The sequence below is a fragment of the Castor canadensis genome, chromosome 9, assembly GCF_047511655.1.
Source record: "Castor canadensis chromosome 9, mCasCan1.hap1v2, whole genome shotgun sequence".
In the NCBI taxonomy this organism is placed as follows: Eukaryota; Metazoa; Chordata; class Mammalia; order Rodentia; family Castoridae; genus Castor; species Castor canadensis.
The window spans coordinates 78,242,311-78,260,220 of record NC_133394.1 but is presented as its reverse complement, the minus strand read 5'-3'; the positions used below and the strand labels follow the sequence as shown (position 1 = coordinate 78,260,220).

Genomic DNA, 17,910 nt, shown 5'->3' with positions numbered 1-17,910 from the left:
TAACAAAAAAGATACATGGAATACAATAATAAAAGTTGGATATTTATCAAAAGTGCAATTAAGAATATTGTCTGGAGATAAAAAGTTTAAATAATGAACTCTATGAATACTTATGGAAATTTCCTCTTTTTGGTACTGAGATGACCTACATATGATGTTGAAAAATGTCAGCCTTTGCTTTTTATTAGTGTTTTTCCAGTAGGTAGATCTATCTATCTATCTAATCATTTTTCCAATTCTATCTTCTCTTCAGTGCTGAATTTTGTCTTCCATATAATTCTCTTAAAATTCTAGAAAGATAATTTATTATGTGCAACTTACTTTGATTGGATGTGAAAATGAAAAGGCCTAGAATTCAATTCTGACCCTAATACATATAAAATACGAGATATGACATCTACCTTCAATGCCATTGGTACAAGGTACAGATCTATCCTTGCTTTTAGTCCTTTAACCCATCCTCACCCATTTTCTTTATTTTCTCCCATAATGCTTATCACAGACTATAGTCTTCTGCTCTTGCAAATACCCTTTCAATAAATTTATTAAAATACTTTATAAAGTTCTCATTATGTGTCAGGAACAGTGGTGAGTGCCAAGGCTATAATGATGAATAGGACAGAAATAATCTCTCAGCGACCTTACATTTTAGCAGAAGTAAGCAAATAAACAAGAAAATGGCAGACTATGAAAAGGGTTACACAAAGGATGTGAATGACCTCTACAAGGAGAACTACAAACCCCTGAAGAAAGAGACTGAGGAAGACTACAGAAAGTGGAGAGATCTCCCATGCTCTAGATTGGTAGAATCAACATAGTAAAAAATGGCTATACTACCAAAAGCAGTCTACATGGTTTTTTTTTTATTGTTTTATTATTCATATGTGCATACAATCTTTGGGTCATTTCTCCCCCTTGCCCCCCCACTCTTACCACCCACTCTGCCCCCTTCCTCTCCCCCCAACCCCCTCCATACCCAGAAGAAACTATTTTGCCCTTATTTCTAATTTTGTTGAAGAGAGAGTATAAGCAATATAGGAAGGAACAAGGGTTTTTGCTAGTTGAGATAAGGATAGCTATACAGAGAGTTGACTTGCATTGCTTTCCTGTACATGTGTGTTACCTTCTAAGTTAATTCTTCTTGATCTAACCTTTTCTCTAGTTCCTGGTCCCCTTTTCCTATTGGCCTCAGTTGCTTTTAAGGTATCTGCTTTAGTTTCTCTGTGTTAAGGGCAACAAATGCTAGCTAATTTTTTAGGTGTCTTACCTATCTTCACCCCTCCCCTCCCTTGTGTGCTCTTGCTTTTATCATGTGCTCAAAGTCCAATCCCCTTGTTGTGTTTGCCCTTAATCTAATGTCCACATATGAGGGAGAACATACGATTTTTGGTCTTTTGGGCCAGGCTAACCTCACTCAGAACGTTCTCCAATTCCATCCATTTACCAGCAAATGATAACATTTTGCTCTTCTTCATGGCTGCATAAAGTTCCATTGTGTATAGATATCACATTTTCTTAATTCACTCATCAGTAGTGGGGCATCTTGGCTGTTTCTATAACTTGGCTATTGCAAATAGTGCTGCAATAAACATGGGTGTGCAGGTGCCACTGGAGTAACCTGTATCACAGTCTTTTGGGTATATCCCCAAGAGTGGTATTGCTGGATCAAATGGTAGACAAATGTTTAGCTTTTTAAGTAGCCTCCAAATTTTTTTCCAGAGTGGTTGTACTAGTTTACATTCCCACCAACAGTGTAAGAGGGTTCCTTTTTCCCTGAATCCTCATCAACACCTGTTGGTGGTGGTGTTGCCAATGATGACTATTCTAACAGGGGTGAAGTAGAATCTTAGTGTGGTTTTAATTAGCATTTCCTTTATTGCTAGAGATGGTGAGCATTTTTTCATGTGTTTTTTGGCCATTTGAATTTCTTCTTTTGAGAATGTTCTGCTTAGTTCACTTGCCCATTTCTTTATTGATTCATTAGTTTTAGGAGAATTTAGTTTTTTAAGTTCCCTATATATTCTGGTTATCAGTCCTTTGTCTGATGTGTAGCTGGCAAATATTTTCTCCCTCTCTGTGGGTGTTCTCTTCGGTTTAGAGACCATTTCTTTTGATTAACAGAAGCTTTTTAGTTTTATGAAGTCCCATTTATCTATGCTATCTCTTAGTTGCTGTGCTGCTGGGGTTCCATTGAGAAAGTTCTTGCCTATACCTACTAACTCCAGAGTATTTCCTACTCTTTCCTGTATCAACTTTAGAGTTTGTGGTCTGATATTAAGATCCTTGATCCATTTTGAGTTAATATTGGTATAGGCTGACATACATGGATCTAATTTCAGTTTTTTGCAGACTGCTAGCCAGTTTTCGCAGCAGTTTTTGTTGAAGAGGCTGCTTTTTCTCCATCGTTTATTTTTAGCTCCTTTGTCAAAGACAAGTTGGTTATAGTTGTGTGGCTTCATATCTGGGTCCTCTATTCTGTTCCACTGGTCTTCATGTCTGCTTTTGTGCTAGTACCATGCTGTTTTTATTGTTATTGCTTTGTAATATAGTTGGAAGTCAGGTATCGTGATGCCTCCAGCATTGTTCATTTCACTGAGAATTGCCTTGGCTATTCGTGTCCTCTTGTGTTTCCATATAAATTTAACGGTAGATTTTTCAATCTCTTTAATGAATGTCATTGGAATTTTGATGGGAATTGCATTAAACATGTAGATTACTTCTGGGAGTATAGACATTTTTACTATGTTGATTCTACCAATCCATGAGCATGGGAGATCTCTCCACTTTCTATAGTCTTCCTCAATCTCATTCTTCAGAAGTGTATAGTTTTCCTTGTAGAAGTCGTTGATTTTTTTTGAGGCTATTGTAAATGGAATTGTTTTCATATATTCTTTATTAGTCTTTTCAGTTTGTTGCTAATGATTTTTCTATGTTGATTTTATATCCTGCTACCTTACTGTAGCTATTGATGATGTCTAGAAGCTTCTGAGTAGAGTTTTTTGGGTCTTTAAGGTATAGGATCATGTCATCTGCAAATAGGGATATTTTGACAGTTTCTTTACCTATTCCTTCTTCTTGCCTAATTGTTCTGGCTAGGAATTCCAGGACTATGTTGACTAGGAGTGGAGGTGGTGGGCATCCTTGTCTAGTTCCTGATTTTAGAGGGAATGGTTTTAGTTTTTCTCTGTTAAGTATAATGTTGGCTGTAGGTTTGTCATATATAGCTTTTATAATGTTGAGGTACTTTCCTTCTATTCCTAGTTTTCTTAGAGCTTTTATCATGAAATGGTGTTGGATCTTATCAAAGGTTTTTCTGTATCTATTGAGATGATCAAGTGATTTTTGTTTTTGCCTCTGTTAATGTGGTTTATTATGTTTATTGATTTTCCAATGTTGAACCACCCCTGTATTCCTAGGATAAAGTCTACTTGGTTGTGGTGAATAATCTTTTTGATGTGTTGTTGATTTTGGTTTGCCATTATTTTATCGAGGATTTTTGCATCAATGTTTATTAAGGAGATTGGCCTACAGTTCTCCTTTTTGGAGGTGTCTTTGCCTGGTTTTGGGATAAGTGTAATACTGGCTTCATAAAATGTGTTAGGCAGTTTTCTTTCCCTTTCTATTTCATGGAACAGTTTAAGGAGGGTTGGTATCAGTTCTTCTTTAAAGGACTGATAGAATTCAGCACAGAACCCATCAGGTCCTGGAATTTTCTTTTTGGGGAGACTGTTGATTCATGCTTCAATTTCATTTTGTGTTATGGATCTATACAGGTGATTAATTTCCTCTTGGTTCAGTTTTGGATGATCATATGTATCTAGAAATCTGTCCATTTCTTTAAGATTTTCAAATTTATTTGAATATAGGTTCTTGAAGTAGTCTCTGATGATTTCTTGGACTTCCATGGTGTTTGTTGCTATCTCCCCTTTAGCATTCCTGATTCTACTAATTTGGGTTTTTTCTCTCCTTATTTTAGTCGGTTTGCCAGGGGTCTGTCAATGTTGTTTATTTTTTCAAAGAACCAACTTTTTGTTTCATTAACTCTTTGTATGGCTTTTTTGGTTTCTATTTCGTTGATTTCAGCTCTTATTTTTGTTATTTCTCTCTTTCTATTTGTTTTGGGATTTGCTTGTTCTTGTTTTTCTAGGAGTTTGAGATGTATGGTTAGGTCATTGATTTGGGATTTTTCAGTCTTTTTAATATATGCACTCATGGCTATAAACTTTCCTGTCACGACTGTCTTTGCTCTGTCCCATAGGTTCCAGTAGGTTGTGTTTTCATTTTCATTGACTTCCAGGAACTTTATAATTTCCTCTTTTATTTCATCAATGACCCATTGTTCATTAAGTAATGAGTTATTTAGTTTCCAGCTGTTTGCATGTCTTTTGTCTTTACTTTTGTTGTTGAGTTCCAGTTTTATTGCATTGTGATCAGATAGTATGCACGGTATAATTTCTATTTTCTTATATTTGCTGAGGCTTGCTTTGTGCACTAGGATATGATCTATTTTGGAGAAGGTTCCTTGGGCTGCTGTGAAGAATGTGTATTGTGTAGAAGTTGGATGAAATGTTCTGTAGACATCAAGTAGGTCCATTTGATCTACTGTATATTTTAGATCTTGGATTTCTTTATTGATTTTTTGTTTGGATGACCTATCTATTAATGATAATGGGGTGATAAAGTCTCCCACAATCACTACGTTGGAGTTAATATATGCTTTTAGGTCTTTCAGGGTATGTTTGATGAAATTGGGTGCGTTGACATTGGGTGCATATAGGTTGATAATTATTATTTCCTTTTGGTCTATTTCCCCTTTTATTAGTATGGAATATCCTTCTTTATCTTGTTTGATCAATGTAGGTTTGAAGTCTACTTTGTCAGAGATAAGTGTTGCTACTCTTGCCTGTTTTCGGGGGCCATTGGTTTGGTAAATCTTCTTCCAGCCTTTCATCCTAAGCCTATGCTTATTTCTGTCGGTGAGATGGGTCTCCTGTAAGCAAGAAATTGTTGGATCTTCCTTTTTAATCCATTTCATCAAGTGGTGCCTTTTGATGGGTGAATTAAGTCCGTTAACATTAATTGTTAGTACTGATAGGTATGTGGTGATTCCTGTTATTTAGTTGTCTTAGTTGTTTGAAGGTTTGATTGTGTGTACCTAAGTTGAGGTTACTCTCTACTTTCTTAATTGTGTTCTCTGTTTCACTTTGGTGTCTATACAGTGCTTGTATGGTTTCCTTTATTCGTTCTTTCTCTTTTTCAAATTCTCTATTTTTGTTGTCTTGGAATTTCTTGAGTGTCTCCTGTACATTTTGCTTGACCATATCCATTATCATCTCTATAAAATTCTCAATGAGTACCTGCAGTATGTCTTCTTTTAAATTATTCTTGTGGGCTTCATTGGGTTCTTTGGCATAGTTAATCTTCATTTTGTTGGAGTCTGGACCTGAGTATGTGTTTTCTTCATTTCCCTCTCATTCCTGTACTAAATTTTTGCTGTGGAGAAACTGGTTTCACTGTTTTTTCTGTCTTCCCATCATTGCCCTTAGTGTTGTTATTGTCCCTGTACTGTGTGCAATTAAGTATTTTCTGGCTTGTAATAATAGCACTGGTGATATTTAGAATGTAAGGGTGAGAAGGGATGGAAAGCAAAGAAGTTAAAGGAAAAGGGAAAAACAAATAATCAAGTAGAAAAAAAAACAAAACAAAGAAACAAACAAAAAAATTTCTAAGATATAAACAGTGAGAGACAGTGTACTAATCAATCATAAGCTGAAAAGGCATTAGAGAGACAGAGAGAGGATTGAAAATAAAAAATAAAAAGAGTGAAGATAAGAATGAAAATAAAAAATAAGTAAATGAAAGAAAAAATGTATATAAAATAAAATAAAATAAAACAAAATAAAAAATAAAAACCTCCAAGTTGAAATGCAATAAAGTTTCAGTCTTAATAATTTTGGTGTTTGTCCCTCAGCCTCCAATCCTGGAGATGGTGCCTCAGATGTTGTTCTGTAGTTGTCTCATCATAGCGGAGACATAAAGTAGAACAAAACTGCACACACACAAAAAAACCCACTAAGTGTTCCAAGTTCAAATGCAATACCGTTTCAGTAAGTTTTTCAGCATGCAGGTGTAGTTCAGTTGTTTTCTCATCAAAGGCAGGGAGAGAGAAAAAAAAAAAAAGTCTGGAGACAGGTCTGTGAATGGCTATCTGTGGCTGTGGCTTGCCTGCCTGCTGCTGTCAGCCTGCTGTTGCCAGCTGCATTATTTATGCCGATCTCTGGGGTGAGCTTAGCACTCACCTGGCCCCGCAGGCTTTGTTTACACAGAGTTCTCTTGTGCACAAGCCGCTGCTACAAGCTTTCCCCATTCCAAGCACACTGGGGGAGGTGACACTGCACCTGCTTTCTCAGGCCTGTGTGTTTATTTACAGTTCATGTGGGAAGTGGGTCTTCCCCCCTTTCCTGTGGAGTTTTCCTCCCTCCTCCACTCTCACAAGCTTTCCTGCTCCTGGTTGCTGGGCATGCGCCCCTGCTCCTGCCAGAGCCTCCCTGGCCAGGCATGGCTTGTTTATTTACAGTTCCAGGAAGGATTCCCCTCTCCCCCTCTTCAGAGCTTAGGGTGCCCCACCCTCTTTGCCACGTGTCTTTATTGTTCTTATTGCTTATTACTCAGTTTCTCTTTTTTCCCCAAGTGGGGGGGGGTCAGTCTGTCCAGGGGGCTATGCTGATCTGGCCCAGGGTTGTCTATGGGAGTACCACATACTGCTTAGTTCACCTTTGCCACGTCTTCCCAAGCTGTCTGGGCACGGGCATCTGGTGGCCCGGGGGCCCTCCTGGTTTCTCCATTTAATGTGAAGTGGAGATGCTCTGCGCCAGCTGGAGATGTGGAGGGGCCAAAGTTTTGCCTTTTCTCAGTGGCCTTGCCTGCCAGGTGTATCTCCAGCATTTCTCCAAGATTTCACTGTAGGAGGCACGCTTTCTGCTTCCTCCCTCTAGCCATCCCTTGGAATCCCTCAGTCTACATGTTTAATGCAATTCCCATCAAAGTCCCAATGATATTCATCACACAGAGTGAAAAATCTACCCTAAAATTCATTTGGAAACACAAGAGACCGCAAATAGTCAAGGCAATATTGAGCAGTAAGAGCAATTGATGGAGGTATCAGAATACCCGACTTCAAACTATATTATAAAGCAATAGCAATAAAAACTGCATGGTACTGGCACAAACACAGACATGAAGACCAGTGGAACAGAATAGAGAACCCAGATATGAATCCACACAGCTATGCCCACCTCATTTTTGACAACGGCTCCAAAAACACACGATGGAGAAAAGGCAGCCTCTTCAAAAAATGTTGATGGGAAAAGTGGCTATCAGTCTGCAAAAAACTGAAACTAGATCCATGTTTATCACCTACACTAGTATCAGCTCAAAGTGGATCAAGGACCTTAATATCAGACCCAAAACTCTGAAGCTAGTAAAGAAAGGAGCTAGTAAAGAAAATAATAGGTATAGGCAACGACTTTCTCAATAGAACCCTAGCAGCTCAGCAACTAAGAGAAAGGCTGGACAAATGGGACTTATAAAATTAAAAAGCTTTTGCACAACAAAAGAAATGGTCTCTAAACTGAAGAGACCACCCACAGAGAGGGAGAAAATATTTTCCAGCTATACAAAAGACAAAGGACTGATAACCAGAATATACAGGGAACTTAAAAAACTAACCTCTCCCAAAATCAATGAACTAATAAATAAATGGGCAACTGAACTATACAGAACTTTCTGAAAAGAAGAAATTCACATGGACAAAAAACACATGAAAAAATGCTCACCATCTCTAGCCATAAAGGAAATGCAAATCAAAACCATACTAAGTTTCCACCTCACCCCTGTTAGAATAGCTGTCATCAAAAACACCACCAACAACGGGTGTTGGCAAGGACGTGTGGAAAAAGGAACCCTGTACACTGCTGGCGGAAATGAAAGCTAGTGCAACCACTCTGGAGAAAAATATGGAGGCTTCTTAAAAATCTAAACATAGATCTGTTATATGATCCAGCAATCCCACTCCTGGGGATATACCCAAAGAAATGCAACTCAGTTTACTCCAGAGGCACCTGCACACCCATGTTTATTACAGCGCTATTCACAATAGCCAAGTTATGGAAACAGCCAAGATGCCCTACTACTGATGAATGGATTAAGAAAATGTGGTATTTATACACAATGGAATTTTACTCAGCCATGAAGAAGAATGAAATCTTATCATTCAGAAGTAAATGGATGGAACTGGAGAACATCATTTTGACTGAGGTTAGCCAGAAGACCAAAAATCATATGTTCTCCCTCATATACAGACTTTAGATCTAGGGCAAATGCAGCAATGTGGTTGGACTTGGGTCACATGCCAAGGGGGAGCACATACTAAAGGTATGGGGATAGGTAGGAAACCCAAAACATGAAAGTGTTTGATGTCACCACTGCAGAGGAGCTAATAAAGAAACTTTAAAGTGACAGAGGTCAATATGGGAAGGAGATCAGGAACTAGTGAAAAGGTCAGAGATGAATCAATTTGGGTTGTAACACATTTGTACATGGAAGCAATGCTAGGAATCTCTCTGTACAGCTATCCTTATCTCAACTATCAAAAACACTTTGTCTTTCTTATTATTGCTTATGTCTTCTCTTCAACAAAATTGGAGACAAGGGCAGAACAGGTTCTGCCTGGAAGTGAGGGGGTTGTAGGGGAGAGAGAGAGGGGGCATGGGGCAGGGGGGAGAAATGGCCCAAACAACGTGTGCACATATGAATAAATGAATAAAAAAGAAAAAAAGAAAAATTCCCACCAGAAAAAAATAAAAGGGTTACAAAGACACCAGACTGCATAATGAAATGGAAAATGACGTGTGATTCTAATGTAGATAGGGAAGCAGAAAATGTTCCAGGTAAAGATAACATTCTACTGTGGGAAGAACTGGTAAAGTGGCATTCTTCCTGAGATTCACAGTTACAAAGAACAATAGGTGAAGATAGGTTTAGTTTGTTGCAGAAGGATAAAGAGGCCAGGGGACTGAAATATAATGTGTGAAGTAGTAAATGGTACATAATGATTTGGGAAATGGGGTAGATAATGGTGCTTTCATTGAAATACTAAAACTTGGAGCATTAGAATTTTCAAAAAATCTGGGCAGTATTACATACTCCTGCTTTGGGTTCATTCCTTGCAAGATCTACAACCAGAGATGGGTAAGATGTGGTTGGTATACAGTTCTGGATCTCTCAAAGAATTTTGTGCTAGAAGAGATATTGAGACCATGGACTACTGTCTTTAATGCTAACATGAGACGCAAAGCAATGATCATTTGAAGGGATAATCATTTGAAGAGGTCATATCCCCCCAAACTCATATGCTGGAATTCTAACCACCAATGTAGACAGTGGGGCTTTTGGGAGGTAATTAGGTCATGACAGTAAAACCCTCACAAATAGAATTATGTCCTTATAAGAAGAGGTATCAGAAATGTTTCTATTTTAGTCATGGTAAGATATAATCATAAGAGAGTGTCTACACACTAGAAAGTGAGCCCTCACCAAATACCACATCAGCTGGCACCTTGAAGCCTTACAACTGTGAAAAAGAAATGTTTGCTATTTAAGCCACCCAGTGCATGGTGTTCTATCAGCCTGAACCAAGACATCCACTTACAGAGGTGGTGACTGAAGTAATGGAAGTAGATGAAATGAAAATAAAGATTATGCAGAGTGAGAAGAAGCAGATGGTCAAAGAAAGGAATTGGCAGTGCTTAAGTGGTGGGCTGAGTTGAAGTGAGTTGAAGAAATAGCCAAAGAAGGCTGAGTAGATAAAGTCAAAGAAGAAAAATTTAGAGTGATAAAAAAACCAACTTACCACATCAAGAAATGAAGAGAAGTCAAACAAGGTAGAATGAGCAAGTACTTGGTGGTGCTATATGAGCAGTTTGAAGTGGAAGGTACCAGACCACAAAAAACTCAAGGGATGAGTAAGAGAATGAGGTCAGATAAATAAACACTTGAAGGTTTAGCTGCTGAACATCAGGGAAGGAACTTGAAAGTTCAGACTAGGGCAGAACAAAGTTTTGAAAAAGAGTTTTGGAATGCCATGGTATGTGAATTATGGAGTCAGTAGAATGGATGAAGATGAAAGCAAAGGCAGGGGAGAGAAGAAGTAAGTGATGTTTCACAGTGTTCAATATAGGAGAGGTGATGAGAGTCAATGAGGAATTGATCTTGGACAGTTATATTTTAGTTGAACAGAAAGTAAACAAGAAAAGCTCATACCATAGGAGGGTTATTGAATGGATTCAAAGGATTTATGTTCTTTTGGGTTTGTTTTCTCATCTGTTGAGACTGATAGGAAGGGGGATGTCTGGAGATTTGAGGAGAGTGAAGAATGTATGAACTGTCCATGGAAAATAAAAGCAAACATATTAAGATCTTTGGGCACATAAAGAAAGGGCTCATTGGTTATAATATCATTTGAACTATTTTGTTTATCTCAGCTTTGGAAAAAAGAGGTAGCTTGCTTCATTCGGGATTGGGGGTTTGTCAAGTAAATATAGCAGAAGGACAATAAGGCAATGCAGTTCAGAAAGTTATTGCTTGAATTGCCTAGCCACAATTTATATTCGCTTCAGCGCCACTGAATTGAAACAAACAAAACAAAAGAAAGTAAAATAAGCAAGCCAAAACCACCTACCTTGCTCTTCCTCTGTCTTTGATTATCCATACATTGGTTCTGCCATTCTTATCCTGCCACTTTCTGCATTCTTGGACATCTACTTATCACCTGCCCTGGGAAACCATTTTTATTTATATAAAATATTATATATATATATATATATATATATATATATATATATATATGTTATTTGCCTTTACTTCCCAACAGTCTACCTACTCTAAGGCCTGCATTATTTTGTGACGACTTCAACTTTTTCAATGTTCTTGTTCTTTGTTTTGTTTCTTCTGCTAGCATCCCCAAATGGCTGTATAAGTGATTATTCTATAAAATGAATCTAATTATCTCTTCTGAAGATCCATCACTGCTTTATTACAAGCTAGAAAACACCATTGTAAATTAGGACCTTTGTGATATGATCCTTGCCAACTCCTCTGTCTTCATTTTGTGTCAATCTCTCACTTCCTCCTGAAAATAATTCTTTATTTTCTAGCAAAATAAAACTCTTTAGAGAAATATGAACAAACCATGTATTCTATATCTACATCTTCACACATGATTTTCTACCTGTTAGGATTTCTTTTTTTTCCTTTCAGTCAATCTGGAAAATTAATTTTACAACACTTGACTCAAGTTTCATCCCAGTGAACAATGGTAATCCTTCCTTTTCTGTCCCAAGCCAGTTAATAATTCACTCAAGCCACAAATGCCTCATACATAAGTCTTTTCTTGCAACTACCATTATAGTTAGTAGTATCTAACAGTTTTACCTTGCTAGAGAATGAGGTACTCAAGAAAGAGGAGAGTATTTTTTGCTAATTCATTTTAGCATTAACTGATGGTTATGCAATTAATTGGAGATGGCCCCTAGCATCCATTCTTGCTTATTGCTAATGTTGTTTTCTGATTTTAAGGCTCAAGTCTTGGAATCTTTGTGAAAATACTCCTCCTTGCCATCCTGTACTAAGTCCTCATTCTAGTCATTGTTATGAATGCTGAAGGGGGGTAAGGGAGATAAAGGGAAGAACTACAAAGAGTGAATTTGACTGGGTTATCTTGTATGTATATATGGAAGTATTACAATGAAACTCCTTTGTACAATTACTATATGGTAATAAAAATATTTTTTAAAAAATCCAGAATTTTCCATCCGGCTGAGAGTATTACTCAGTGGTAGAGCAGTTCACAAAGCTTGCACAAAGCTCTGTGTGTTTTACATGTGTGCACATGCACACACACACACACACACACACACACACAAACACCAAACCCAAACAATAACAAGAAGCCTCCTTTTATTCTGTTTTTTTCTTTGGCCAACCCTTTAGACATAACAGCTACCACCCATGTGAAGCTTTTCTTACTAATTCCTCTTGAGTTGATCATCCACTCATTTTACCATTCAGAGTTGAAGATTTAATGCTAAATGTAGAACCTTCTCTGTTGTTTGCAGTTCTTTTATGTCTGTGGTTTGCTATTGGAACTTCAAAGTCATTAAATAAGTTACCCCATTTATACTTTCCAGCACATGGTAGTAGTTGCTATTAAATAGTTAATTTCTCTAGATTATCTAGCAGATTTGATTATGTCTATTTATTTCCATATCCCTTATTTGACCTAGTTCTTCCCCTCCTGCCATAGGTGTTATAAAAATGAGGCCAGGCCCTGTAGCACAAGTCTCTTACTTGACCTGATGTTCTACTCCCGAATAAAGCATGAAAAGTGCTGTTTTAGTGTTCTCATCATTCCTTTGACCTATCTGCAACCCATTATTACACTTCTTTTTAGATAGAGCATCCTTTTCTTCAATTATATTTCTTGGAACCCTAGTTTTATGGAATATTTCTATATGAAACTTTAAAAGCAATTTGTTGGCTCAACACGTTTTCAAGACCCTGGGTGTCTTAGTCTGCCTGGGCTGTTGTAACAAAAATACCATAGACTGAGTGGCTTAAACAATAAACATTTATCTCTTACAGTTCTGGAGGCAGAGAAATATTAATAAAATATGTGCATTACTGTATAAAATTTAAGAAATAGGAGACTGGAGAATATTTTAAGGATAATATTCTGTGTCAGGTGTTGGCAATAATGGCGCCAATAGGTTTCAGTTCTTACTGTACCCTTAAACTTCTGTTTTCCAGGGTCACAGTCCTGCCTCAAGTCTAGCTTGAATCCTCCTTCTGCCCCAACCTCCAATCAGCATGAACCACAAGATCCTAACCAATCAGATCATGCTGAGTCTCACTGAGGGGTATTTAAGCCCCTGCCCCTCTCTCCCTCCCTCCCTCCCCCCCCTCTCTCTCTCTCTCTCTCTCTCTCTCTCTCTCTCTCTCTCTCTCTCTCTCTCTCTCTCGGCTCTCTCTGCTCTCTCCCTCTCCCACCCGGCAATAAAGAATCTCTTGGCCAGATCACTCCTCTCCACGTGGTCATTTTGGGGCCTATATTTCCTTACATCAGGAAATACAGAAGTTAACTTGCATCATTCAATGTTGTTTTCATTATTTTATTGAGATTGGCTACTCACCATTTCCTAATGCAAGTTTTGTTACCTTTTAAAATTCATGAATAGTGCAGAACAGAGACTGAATGGCAGACCCATTATCTTCTGTGGCAAGCTTCTTTTTATATTTATACTCCTATTAGCTATTTTGAGAAAAACTTAAAGATTTGGGGAAAATATAAAAACAGCTGCTACTGTGTTTCTTGCAAATATCTGATAGTTATAATGCCAAATGGAATGAAGTTTGTTGAAAAATCTTATGATTACTACAATTCAGGTCATCAATGAAGAATAACTATAATCCATATAGATAGAAAGTAAAAAGAAATTTATATTAAGACCTGTTTTAAGGCTATTTAAAGCAACGATGAGTGATAAGTACTTATGTCATATAAACATATGATTTTATATGAGCAATCTCTTTTCTTCCATATTTTATTTCTTAATCTAATATAAGATATTGATGGCTATATTTAGATTTCATGATGAAGTAAAATAAAACTAATCTATTTTAGGGCAAGTTGGTATACCTAGCAAGTAGGGTTCCTATTAAGTATTTTGAGATAGGCTGACAAAATATTTCCATCATAGATGTAAAGAAAAAAATCTGAAAAAAAGCAGAAAGAAATATATAACTGTGTCCTGTAAATAATTTAAAAAAAAGTCTATCATTACACAAAGCGAACAGAAAAAACAGAAATGGGGAAGGAGCAATTACTTGGTGCCTGTCTCTTCTGTATCAGATATTTAGCTTTCCTTAACCTGTTCAGTCTCTAGAATAATTCTGCCAAATATGTATTCTGATTTTAATTTTTTTATAATGAAATATGAAATATAAAGAGATGAAGTAACTAGGCTAAGATTTACTTATTCATTCAACACTAGTCTAGTGCTTGAAGAATATCAGTAAATGAAGAGACAAAAATGTCTGCCTTCACTGAGCTTACATTTAAACAAAGGAAAGACTTACAACAAACATAAAATAAATACTTCCTATGATATAGTAAAAAAAAATAAACACCAAGAAAAAGAAAAGCAGGTAAAAAGGGACCAGAAATCCTTGCATGGAGGAGACTTTGTACTTCTAAGTAACATTCAAGAAATCTCTGTGAAAGGGTGACTGAGAAAGAATACTGACTGAGAAAGAATACTGAAGATATTAGGGAGTTAGAAGAGTGTCTGGGGAAAGAGCATTTTAGACAGAAGGAACATCTGGAGCCAGTAACCTAAGATGAGACCACACCTGGTAAGATCAGAGTAGCTGGAGCCAAGAGAGCAAGAATAAGAGGTAAGTCAGCCTTACAGGGGCAGGGGGTAGATAAATAACAATGGAGGGTGGTTTTTTTTTTTTGCAGTACAGGGGCTTGAAATCAGGTCACACACCTTTGAGCAACTCCAACAGCCCTTTTGTTGTGATGGGTTTCTTTTGAGAAAATAGTCTTGCAAACTATTTGCCCAGGCTAGCTTCAAACTGTGACCCTCCTGATCTCTGCCTCCTGAGTAGCTAGGATCATAGGCATGAGCCACAGGTGCCTGGCACAGTGGAATTTTGAAGACCATTGTACACATTTTGGTTTATAAACTCGTGGGGAAATTCATTGCTGGGTTTTTAGCTGAGGAATGAGCTAATATGACATGTGACATAGTTATGCTCTGGCAGCTGGGTTGAGAAAGTACAGCAAGAAGGAGTGCTGTAAAGAGTCAGGAACAGTAACTAGGATGCTACTGCAATAATATAATTCACAAATGATGGTGGCTCGGTCCAGGGTGGTTGCAGTAAAAACAGAACTAGCTAGCTTCTGGATATACTTTGAGAGTGATCAGGGTTTCCTCACCCTTTAAATGTGGATATGAAAAAAGAGACAAATCAACAGATTCATAATTTTCGTACTGAAAGACGAGATTGCCATTAATGGAGAAGAAGGCTGCATATGGAGCAATTGTAGGGAGATCCATAGTTTAGTTTTGGATGTGTTGAGATTGACATATTTATTAAATATGAAAGTTGAAATGTTGAGAAGGCCATTTAGACATAGAGTGCCAGAGGTCTGGTGGGGGGTCTCTTCTGGAGAAGTAAATTAAGGAGTCATCAATATGGTATTTAAAATATGTTAGTGGATGAAATTACCAAGAGAATGAATGGAGATAGAAAAAAAATTAACAAAAGCAGGTCAACAGTTGACAGAATTGGGGAAAATAGATCACTTCATGCCATTATTTTAGAAGCTTCCCCTTTCATTTTAAAAGATAAAACAACTATAGAAATATAAGTAAGCACATCACTTTGTAAAATATGAAAACCATGAATGTGACTGCTTCACAGGCCTAGAAGAGTTCCTTTCAGGTCATCAACAGTATATCCTAAACCCATCCAAACACCTGGATATACTTCTTGTTTGAATAAGCTTACTCTTCAATATAATACACTTACGTTGCATAATTAGAGACAATACTAGAGGAACAAGTCAATTATAGTGATTTCCAGCATAGAAAGTCTTCAACGATTTTGTAAATAAAAGATAGGTGTGTTCCATTACAAGAATCTCCTGTCATTTTAACGCTTAATAATTTCTTGATTACTTGAAAATTAGATTTAAACTGTTTTTTCACTTGCTAAACTTGTTTGGTTACATAAAAATGAATTATCCTTTCTTATATGACATGTTCTCCAGAAGATACATCATATAAAATTTGTTACCACTGTTCTCCTTTATGAACCTGTGAAACCCAAAGTCATGTTCTGATCCAATTTGGGAGATTACAAGTAGTACAGCTCTTTAAATAAAGTAATATAGCTTAGTAATGTAAATAATGATCACTTATTAATGATCACTACTCATAGCAGAATGTATTGTGAAGCTTATGGGACATGGCAATTTGTAGGGACTATTCCTCTCCCACATATGTTATGGGTCATAACATGATGTGATGTGATGCTCATTTGAGATGATATTCCTTTAATAAAGACATCAGTTAGGCATACATTCAGAGTTAATAGAAGCTTGATGTGCTGGTGCACCCAGTACTTGCAATCCCAGCACTCAGCAGGCTAAGTGATGAAGATTACAAGTTAGAGGCCAGGCTGGGGTACATGGTCTGTCCCAACATAGACTGGGCTAAACATCAAGACCCTATCACAAGAAACAAACCAGTAAACCAAAACAAGAGTTAGAGAAAGAGGAAAGGGACCGGGGCGAGAAAGAGTAATGGGGTGTATGTGAATGTGATCAAAGTAATATGCATGTATAAACGAAATCAGTTATTTTGCACAATTACCAAATGCTAATAAAAATGGCATACTGAAAAGAGTTAATAGGAAAAGCAGGTCATCCAAGAGTTGTATATTCAAATAAAAGGTTACTTCTTAAACAACCATGAAGATAACAATGACAATAATATTTTGCTATCAGAAGGCAGATTCAGATGGGTAAAAATCACTTACTGCTAGTCTCTGATAAATTCCTGTCAAGATCTGTAACCCTAAATAAATCTCCTGGGATCTCTGAGCTTCAGTTTCGTCATCTGTAAAACGCAAAGAGTGACATGAAAGTTGTTCAGGCAGTGTGAGTGAAGGGCATTCTTTACTCGGGACAAGTTCTGTACACATGTTAATTATGGAACAAATGTTACAAATTAGTATCACCTGTGCGCTACACCGTTTTAGTAATTTTGACCAATTTAAGCTTGCTTACAAGGACCAGGCTTTTAGAAATTGGAACTATTACTGAGATTTAGATAGATGCCAGGATTTCAAGCAAAGGATGAAATCACAAAAACTATTCTGTCTGCTTTGGCCCAGGAAGGTCATTTGTTCTACTAACTTTTGTTGCTAGCGGTCAAAAGGTGACCCCCAAGGAATCCCAGCCCTGTGAAAGATGATTTTGTGTTTTTCCTTTTGTACCAACGCTGTCCTCTAAAACCACCCTATGGTCCCCCAAAGCAGGGGACAACTCTCAGGCTGTGCTGAACACCCCACCGCTGCGCGGAGAGACAGTGTCGTGACGTCCTTCCTCACCCTCTTCATTCCCGGGCCGCCGTCGGGCCCCGCGTCCGCGGGTCCCCGCAGAGCCGGACCGCGGCGCGCACGGCGCACGCTCCGCGGCCCGAGCAGGCGCGTCAGGCGCGCTCGGCGGTCGCGCGGGCGGCGGGGACGCAGCTGCCCCCGCTGCACCCGAGCGCCGCCGCCACCTGGGCCGGAGCCGCCGCGGTATCGCGTGGCGGCTGCGGGCGCAGGCGCGGGCGCGTCCGGGTAAGCGCGGGGGGCTGCGCTTGGGAGACCGGGCGGGAGAGACGGGCGCGACGGCGCGGGGTCTGGGGACTGAGCCCGGCGTGGCGGGGCGCGGGAGCACTGCGGCGTGCCGGCGAGGCCGGGCTGCCCTCCGGGGAGCAGGCGCGGGCCCTGCGGCGCAACGCGTCACCGCTGCGGGCCGTGGGGTCTGCGGGGTGCGGGGGAGCCCGGGCTCGGGTGCGGCTGAGCGTGGACGGTGTGAGTGCGTACAAGTACCTGCTGCTGCTGCGGGCCGGGGTCGGGAGCAGGTGTGAGAGGGTGGGGGAAGGGGCGTCCAAGGCTGTAAGTTCAGAGGAGAACCTGCAGTTGTGGCCTTGGGTCTCTTCGTGAAGGACCTAGCGAGGTGCTCTTCTGGGGATGCACAGCCTTGCAATGTAGAGGATAAAGCTGGGGACGTTC

At 38.8% G+C, this 17,910-nt stretch overlaps 1 protein-coding gene across 3 annotated transcripts in view; it reads left to right on the top strand.

The window, feature by feature from the left end:
• Positions 1-17,373: 17,373 nt before the first annotated feature.
• The window catches only part of Glrb (glycine receptor beta), an 84,594-nt gene continuing 84,057 nt past the window's right edge, over positions 17,374-17,910 (top strand). For 2 of the 3 annotated variants that reach the window (XM_020187123.2, XM_074041757.1), the window contains exon 1: positions 17,374-17,472. The gene's annotated coding sequence lies outside the window, so the exon portion shown is untranslated. Of the gene's footprint in view, positions 17,473-17,686; positions 17,710-17,910 lie in introns of those variants that run through there. The other variant, XM_074041758.1, reaches the window with a different exon arrangement.